The sequence below is a fragment of the Triticum urartu genome, chromosome 1 (genome assembly GCF_003073215.2).
Source record: "Triticum urartu cultivar G1812 chromosome 1, Tu2.1, whole genome shotgun sequence".
NCBI classification, from domain to species: Eukaryota; Viridiplantae; Streptophyta; class Magnoliopsida; order Poales; family Poaceae; genus Triticum; species Triticum urartu.
In genome coordinates, this window is record NC_053022.1 from 512,774,575 (window position 1) to 512,783,300 (window position 8,726).

An 8,726-nucleotide genomic window follows, 5' to 3' on the forward strand; every position below is an offset into this window, starting at 1 on the left:
GGACCCATTTGTCGCCGGCTAACGCTTGATGCACAGAGCGCGTCTTGCATCGAGCCACCTCGAATAGCTCCGGGGCGAATAAGAACGGCGCACCATCGGGGAGCCAGCTGTCGTACCAGAAACTCGCACGGCGCCCGTCGCCGATCGTAACTGCGCACGCCGCTGCGAACATGCGACGCTCCGGCAAGGTCACCGGGGCAGGAAGCCCGAGCCAGGGCGTGTCCACCGTCCGTTCTGCTCAGAGCCATCGCAGGTGAAGGGCCACCCGAAACCGGTCCAAGTCGATGATGCCCAGACCACCCAACTCCCGTGGTCGGCATACGCGCCCCCATGCCACTTTGCAGTGCCCCCCATGGCACGTTTCCTCACCATGCCATAGCCATGCGCGGCGCAACCGATCGATTTCCTTGCGCGCCCAAGGTGGCAAGGCAAACACGGCCAGCCAGTAGACCGTGGACGCTGATGCACCGAGTTCAGGAGCACCAGTCTACCCGCAAAGGGTCAGCAGCCTAGCCTTCCAACAGGCAAGGCGGGCACACAGCTTGTCCAGGAGCGGTTGCAGCTCCAACTTGCGAAGCGAGCGCAGCAAGAGTGATAGACCCGAGAACTTGCATGGGAAACTAGCTACCCTTGCCTCCAGTGGCGACACGATATCGACCACATCAAGGTGCTCACAACGGATGGGAAGCACGGCACTTTTTTGGAAGTTGACCTTGAGCCCAGAGGCCAATCCAAACGCCACGAGGATCGCGTGCAGGGCTGCAACCTCCGTCTTCACCGGGTTGATAAAAAGAGCCACATCATCCGCGTACAATGAAGCGCGGAGCGAAGGCATGCGGCCACGCAGCTTAGAGAGCACTCCCTCGTCGACGGCCACGTCAAGGAGCCGCTGGAGGGGCTCCATAGCGAGGATGAAGAGGAAAGGGGACAACGGGTCACCCTGCCGCAATCCGCGCCGGTGTATAATGAATTGGCCAGGCACTCCGTTGACCAACACACGCGATGAAAATGACGCAAGCAGCATGGCCATCCACTCGCACCATCGCGAACCGAACCTCCTCGCGCGGAGCATGTCAAGCAGGTATGGCCAGGACACAGTGTCAAATGTCTTTGCAATATCAAGCTTGACGAAGAGCATGGCGCTCTTTTGTTTCCTGGACATGTACGAAAAAAAAAGAGGGACCTGCTGCCTCTGCCTGGACACCCACAAGTAAATGGCTCTCCTACTGTCAGCTGCTGCTGTGCTGCATCTTATTCTTCCCCAGAGGGCAGAGGAAGTATTTTTCAGAATTCAGCAATGGCAATGATCAGGGCCACCGCCGTCGTCTTCGGCTCTGGCTCCGTTGGTAGCCAAAGCCAAGGGCGCGCCACGGCGGCCATCGCCGGTCTATGTTTTGCATCGTTCTGTTTCTTTCTAACAAGTACTCTACGCTTGTTTCGGTTGGGATCCAACAACTCGGGTGGTGGCGCAGTTGGATGGCTCGTAGCTCTGAGAATGAAAGGTATTGAGTTCGAGACTCAATAACCCCACCAAACAACAAGAAAAGGCCAGTGTTGTGATGAAACGCTTAGTGGCAACTTGGGTCGCCACATGTACATTTGAATCTTCAGATTGAGTTGAGCAACCCTGAACCTGGTCTCTTCTACTTTTTTCTTTTTTGGTTCTGCACAACAAGTAATCTCTAGGGATGCAAACGAGTTTGAGCGAGTTGGATTAGTCTCAACTCAACTTATACTAAAATTCAGTTGATCTCGAGCTAGTTTCGAGCTAAATAAGATAATTGTTTTAATAATCTAAGGAAATTTTTTGAACAAGATAGGCCACAAGACAAACATAAGAAACCATTGTATAACTTCACTTATTCTTTATCAACTACAGACTAGTTTTTAATAGCAAGAGATCATACTCCCTCCATCATGGTTTAGAAGGCACAGTTAAATTTGCATGCGTTTCCACAATAGACAAAGTTTAAGGCGCATTGCATTTATTTCTAGTAGCTAATTAGTACTATTTCTATATGCATGCGTAGTGTGAATGCTATTTTTTAGCCCATCTCTATATGCATGCGTAGTGTGAATGCTATTTTTTAGCCCATCTCATAACCAATAGATAACCACCTAGGTTCCAGAGAATTTTCAACCGCGCCTTCTAAACCGTGACGGAGATAGTAGATGAACTAGAAAGAGAAGAAAAATGAAGGTGCATTTTGCTCTCAAACTTTCGTTAAAAATAACATGACATTTAACACATGGCTGACCACACACCATATTGGGGCAAATTTTCTCTCCACTTAATTAAGGTTCCGTGTTTGGTACTGGTAGGTAAAATAGAGAAAAATGGTACACGCCATATATGGTAATATACACATTTTGATTATCTATATGGTAATAAATTACCCATTTTTTAACATATATCAAAATTATATAATATAATTATATGATATCGAGTCATCGAGCTAAAATCGAGCGAGCCAGTCTTGGCTCAAGATCAATTCGTTTCTCGATCAAGCTACCTAAAGTGTTCATATTCAGCTCATTTCTTTTTGAGTCGATCTCGAGTCGAGCCAAAATACGAGTTGATCTTAAGCAGCTCACGAGCCTCGAGCTTTTGTTGCAGCCCTAGTAATCTCCGCACTGCTGCGCCTTCATCTCTTTCCTCCCTAATCTAAGCTACTGCCCAAACATTCCCCCGGTGATTTCTCAAAAAAAAAACGATGTTCAGGCTCACAAAGGTTCGAGTTTCACATGAGATACATTGCCTAAAATATCTTGATCATGCTCCAGAAGTCTTCTTGAGCTAACACAGCTTCGGGTTCTGGATTTTAATGATCTGAGAATTGGTATGAAGTACTCCTCTGCCTGCATACATATAATCAGACACCGTTGGCACCCCTATCCTACTGTCACCTACTGAATCTCCCACAAGAGAGAGAGAACACAAGTATCTACGACCAGCGCCACCGCCGTGGACCGTGGTCTTCGCCGCCAGATCGTCGCCGGCTGCCTCAGCTGAGTGGCCAGGGCCAATATGGTGCAGCTACTCCAAGAAGGCTTCTTCGGCTCTGGCTCCGAGGGCGCCATGTCAGCCGCAGCCGCCCCGGCGCCGGCGGACGTGGACGAGTGCACTGCCGGAGCAACAGCCTGCTGGTTTCTGTCGGGCTCGTCTTGTCCTTGTACACCGTCTACTCCTCCATCCTCGACGACGACAACGACCAGTCGGTCGGGTGCCGGCGGCATCACGCTCTCAAGACCAGCACCATCTTCTTCTCCTGCCTTCCTTATCCGTGAATGGAGGGCCTCACAAGCGGTATACATAATCGTTGTGTGTTTGCTTTTGTAACGCGGATCTCTGATTAACTAATTCAAAGTTGTGTTAAAATCTCATCACGTTATTTAACCGAAGATCCCCGCAAAAAAAATTAACTTGAAGATGGATGGGAATTGGCAAGATATTAACATCCCTTGAATTTAATCCATGATTTGTACGGTGCTGTCGTGGCTAACAAGTATGTTTGTTCCGCTCCCAAAACAACAAGTGGGGTGGTGGCGCAGTTGGCTAGCGCGCAGGTCTCATAGCTGTCTAACAGCGAGTGATCCTGAGGTCGAGAGTTCGAGCCTCTCTCTCACCCCACATTTAAAAGACCATCGTAGTGAAGAAACGTTCAATGGCAACTTGGGTCGCCACATGTACACCTGAATCATCAGGTGAAACTGAGCACCTCTGAACCTGGTCTTGTTTTTCTTCTTTTTTGCTGTCTCTCTCTCTCTGCCTTGGTGTTTAACCTCATCCTCCTTTCGGATGGCTCGGTTGCTGTAAGAACACCCTTGTTTTCCCCGTGAGCTAGCGGTGCCGTTCTGCGATCCTATGTAACTGTACAACCGCCTGTTCCTTTGGTAGAGTATATATGTGACTATAACCAGAAGAATGCTCGTGCAGGAGGCCGGAGGTGGAGGCCTTCGTCGCCGGCACGCGCAACGTACCATACTACCCAACCCATCGTCCTTGTCTACTGCATAACTTGACTCCTCTGCCTCCTTTTCCTTGATGTGTGTAATTGAAATTCAGAAGCATGAGTTCCCAAGATGGATCACCTGTGTATTTTGCTAGAAGCTCGCTTCGCTTAACATGGTGGCCGACGAAAGTGGGTGAGGTTTTGTCGGTGGGGGCGGACGTCCAAGATTCCGCGGTTGATAGTGCTCGCGCTTTTCTGAAAATTGCAGTCGCCCGCCAAGAAATATATATGCAGTTGAAGCAACTGCAGGAGGTTGTACAAAAAATTGTTGCTGATTCAAGTGGGGATTGTAATATGTGGTTTCTCTTTTTATTGTAGCAAGCTCGCCGATATTATTAGTATGAATGCTTTCATCCTGATATTTCAACGTGACCTTTGCCGTTTGGGAGTGGAAGAAAAAAGACTCACTGCTACATTCTCATGGAACCTCACCTCACTTCGTGTCATATGCTGTTTGAGCTCTATGTTTTTTTTTTGCTATGGAGGGACAAGGGAGCTAGTCAAGTTGTTTTCGATATGTCAAAAATAGAATGGAAGATATTGTTCCAAAAAATTCTCTTGTCAGGTGAACGGTGATTGGGTTATTTTACTTCATTGGAACTTTGATTCTACATTCACTAAGGCGGTCTCTCGCCCGTTCCCCCCGCGTTGCCCCCATTCGGACGACTCGGGCGGGATCGCAACCCTAGCCGCCGGGGGCTCCCCGTCCTTCCATCCTTCCCTCCGCCGCCGCCGGCCTATAGCCCCGGGGGCTGACGACGATGGCCTTCCCTCTCTCCTGCGCCATGGGGACGGTGCGGAGCCCCGCGGCGTGTGGTGGCACGGCCTTGGTGGCATGGCGGGCCTGCCTTGACCGGCGGCTGCGCGGCGACCGCCTCGGCCTAGGGTGGCGATGGTGGCGGGTGCGGAGGCCGGTCCTGCTTCGGGCAGCGGCCTTTGCTGTGTTCGACGGCGGCGGCCGGGTCTGCGGCGACGGACCATCTGACCTCGGATCGGCGGTAGCGGCATGGAGGGCCTGGTGGTTGGGTCGGCGCCATGCGTGGTTTGCCCTCCGGACAGATGAGATCTGGCCGGTGCGGCCTGCTCGTTGTGTGGTGGCACAGATTGGCGGTGACCCGTGCACACGATGCTTGATGGAGGTTCTTCGAGCGGATCCGGATGAAAACCTCATTCTCAGCTTGATGCCAAGACCGGCGTTGGCGGCACTCTTTTGTGTCATTACCTTCTTGAAGGCATCGCCGTGGAGAAACTCCAGACATCTATCCGCTACCTTCGGGGAATACCCTAAATCAGTAGATTGGATGACGGCGGCGTGTTGGTGTTGTTTCCTCCTTGGGGGTGTCATTCTTGGAGGCGTACACGGGATCGAGAGACCAGCGGGCGGCTTTTTTGGTGGAGCGGTGCTTCATCCTATACATTGATGACGGCGGATCTCGGCGGCATGGCGCAGCGGAGACTCGGCGCCTGATGCGCGTGATGGACTCGCGCAGGAGGAGGAAGTTGTCTGGCGTCATGGTGGCATCGATGGCAGAGTGGCCTGACAAGGTAGAAGACTCAATATTTGCTCTCAAGACGGATCTGTGGAAGATGGCGGCGACGACACATGTGAGTGCGTCAGACCAATTTATGCCCCAGACCCGGTATGTGGCTCGGCTGGGGCTTCTGGCTTTTGATGATAGGCTTAGGTGAGTGGTCTGGGTATTTGCCCCAGCTAGCACCCCTTCATTATATGGATAGGAGTAGTGGCATATGTTGACAAGATGGCGGATTCAGGCATATTGTTGTAATACTTTGTAAGGTCCTCGAGAATAATTAATAAAGTGACCTCATGCATCTTTCAGATGCAGAGGACAGGGGTCATCCTTTTTTTTTTTAAACATTCACTAAGGCGGTATCCTGAAATTGGCAGCTCAAGTGACTATGAACCTGAACATACATGTATTTTTAGGGTCGTAGAATCCAATCTTGGCCACCTTCAAGTAGGAGATAAAAATCACTGTACCTCAGGCAACTGAGCTGCCAGCAGAATTGTTAGCTCAGGGGGACTCATAAGTGCGCTTGTCTACATTAGACATCTGGGCTGGGTGCAGGTAAATATCAGTTGGCAACTGCTAATATTGTGTCAAGTGATTGCTAGTTGAAGCCTTTTCAGTAATTGGATAATTGCCGAAGTGTCTAATCAATTAATTATACACTTGTTAACACAGCTCCGGACTCCGGAGAGCAAGGCCTCTGGTCCATTCAAAGATTTCACTAGCAAAGACTTCTGGAACCACAGCTTTGCACTGCAACTCAAATAGCTAACGGTAAGCGCAATTTCTGCAAGGCTAGTAAGCACAGAATTCCGAGCACGAAAAAAAAACCCATAGAAGTTCAGAAAACATAAAAAAATGTGGTGCAAATGAAAACTTTATTAATTAAGTAACAGGATTACAATCCGTAGCCAGCAGGCTAGTCAAAGCATTTGGAGCATCCTGCAACCACAAGTCGGTCAGGTGCTCCGCTCTCGACAAATAGGCTAATCGATCTGCAGCCCTCTTCTGCATGCTATCAATCTTGCTCAAAACAAGCTCCCTCTCTCCTAACATCTCCCTGGTATCATTAATTAGATGGCCTAGATATGACTTAACAAGGGTGTGGCCAATGCTGGTGGCTCACTTCACGTTTCAGCAGTGCCACCTTCTTCATGCTCTCCTTCCCTTCACACAAAAAAAAACAAACAAAAAAAAGGTTACAATGAAATAACTGTCAGTTTTTTTTTGCTTGAAAAAATAACTGTCAGTTTATCAGAAGCCAAAGCTTTATCTTGGAGAGGCGTGATTTTGGACCATGGTTCAGCCGAACCTATGGTCGACGCCGTACAATTCAACATCCTGCTATATGTGGATCCGCGTCATGCATTGTTCAACATGCAAATAACTCCCATCATGCATTTTTTAATCAATCATGCACGGATCCTTATAAAAAGTGTCCAAAGATCAATGGTGTCGAGCGTAGGTTCGGCTGAACCATGGTTTCATATAACATTTTCGTTTATCTTGCCTTTTTAAGCATCACCATTCAAAAATTGTCTCTTCTTTGGCTTCATAATCTTCTGTGGACTCATTGGTGCCTCAGATTCACAGAATGATGTCGCATGTATTCTCTTGTTCTTTATAGAAGCGCAAGATTGAAGAATGATTGTGTTGACACACATACACGTCACGTGTATCCTCGACGCTAGAGATGATGCACCGCAGCTCACGTCGAAGGAGACCCGACCGACAGCGCGATACGCAAGATAGTCGGCGGACGCTTTTGCAGACCCGAAACCCCGCGCACCCGGGAGGGACCCCGTCAGGGATTGCGGTGGCTATGGGCTGCCTTAGGTCGATTCGCTCGCTCTTAGAGCCTCGGGGTTCGCAGCTCTCAAACACGAAGAACAGCGAAGAACAAGAGAGAAAAACGGTGAGGAGATAAAACATAGACTGAAAAAGTAGTATATTGATTTGTTCGATTGTGTGTTGTTCCAATCGGCCGTCACCCCCAACATATATAAGAGGCGGATGGACATCCCGTACAAGCAAAGAATTTATATAGGCTTTTTTTACAAGAAAATTATATCAATTCACGTCCAAAACCCTAGTCATATTCGGACTGGTTTTATCCGAACTTTCCAAGACTGTTCGGTTTAAACTGGCTGTACTTTGAGGGTCCTTTCTGTGATGACAAACGACCTCGGATGGAAACGAGCCCAAAAGCAATCTTGACCGTTTCGATGAGACGAAAATCTTTCATGTTGAACGTTTTTTCATTAGAGGTCATCTCGAGGGTCAAATCACTCGCGCAAAACAGCTAGTTACTCACGCAGCTCATCAGACATATCCACATATGTGTAGTTCCGGGTGTCATATTTTGCCCACTGGAGGGTCTCGCTGCGCGGTTTCTAACTTTTGCATACGACCTTGGATTGATACGATCTTTATATAAAAATCGATCGTTTTGACGAGATGCACAACTTTCGTGTAGAACACTTTTCCATCCAAGATCATCTGAATAACCTTGTGAGCCCATCTTCAACTTCTCGTCGGCTTGACTATCAAAATCTTCACCCCAGCAGGCCTTCCACCTGGGTAAGTATTCCACACCGGCAAGGTTTCTACCCGGCAAGCTTTCACATCAGCAAGGTTTCTACCTCGACAAGGGTTCCTCGGCAAGGTTTCTACCCCGACAAGAGTTCCTTCCCGGCAAGAGTTCCTCCCCGGCAAGGTTTCACCCTCGGCAAGCTTCTCCGCCGGCAAGCCTTCACACCGGCAGGGTTTTACCCTAGCAAGGTTTTCATTCAGCCGGCAAAGGCCAAATACTTTCTCACTCAGGGCCAGCCCGCGAAGTGTTGCCTCTAACTTTTGCATACGAACCCGGAATCTTGACCATGCCAAAATCTGGTGTCAACAGATTGTCTTTTTTTTTCTTTCTATAAATGTTTATTCCAGTTTTATAGAGCCAAACATCCAACCATCAGCCACAGAGCGTGCTAAAATGAATACCACAGGCGTGGTACAGACCTGGCGGGTACAAAAACAGCTTGTATAAATAGCGCGAGTTTTGTACTAGATCATCAAACCATTGCATCAGGATTTTCCAGAGTTACAGTAAACAGCAGCACATCAAAGTCAGATTCATGGAGGAAAAACAGCATTGTAGTTCTGATTTTATAGCATAGCTAAATAGATG

General features: G+C 48.9%; 1 non-coding gene across 1 annotated transcript; it reads left to right on the forward strand.

Moving 5' to 3' along the window:
* Positions 1–3,537: 3,537 nt before the first annotated feature.
* TRNAM-CAU lies at positions 3,538–3,631 on the forward strand. Its single transcript is given in 2 exon segments — positions 3,538–3,575; positions 3,594–3,631. It is a non-coding gene; the product is annotated as a tRNA-Met (tRNA).
* Positions 3,632–8,726: the final 5,095 nt, after the last annotated feature.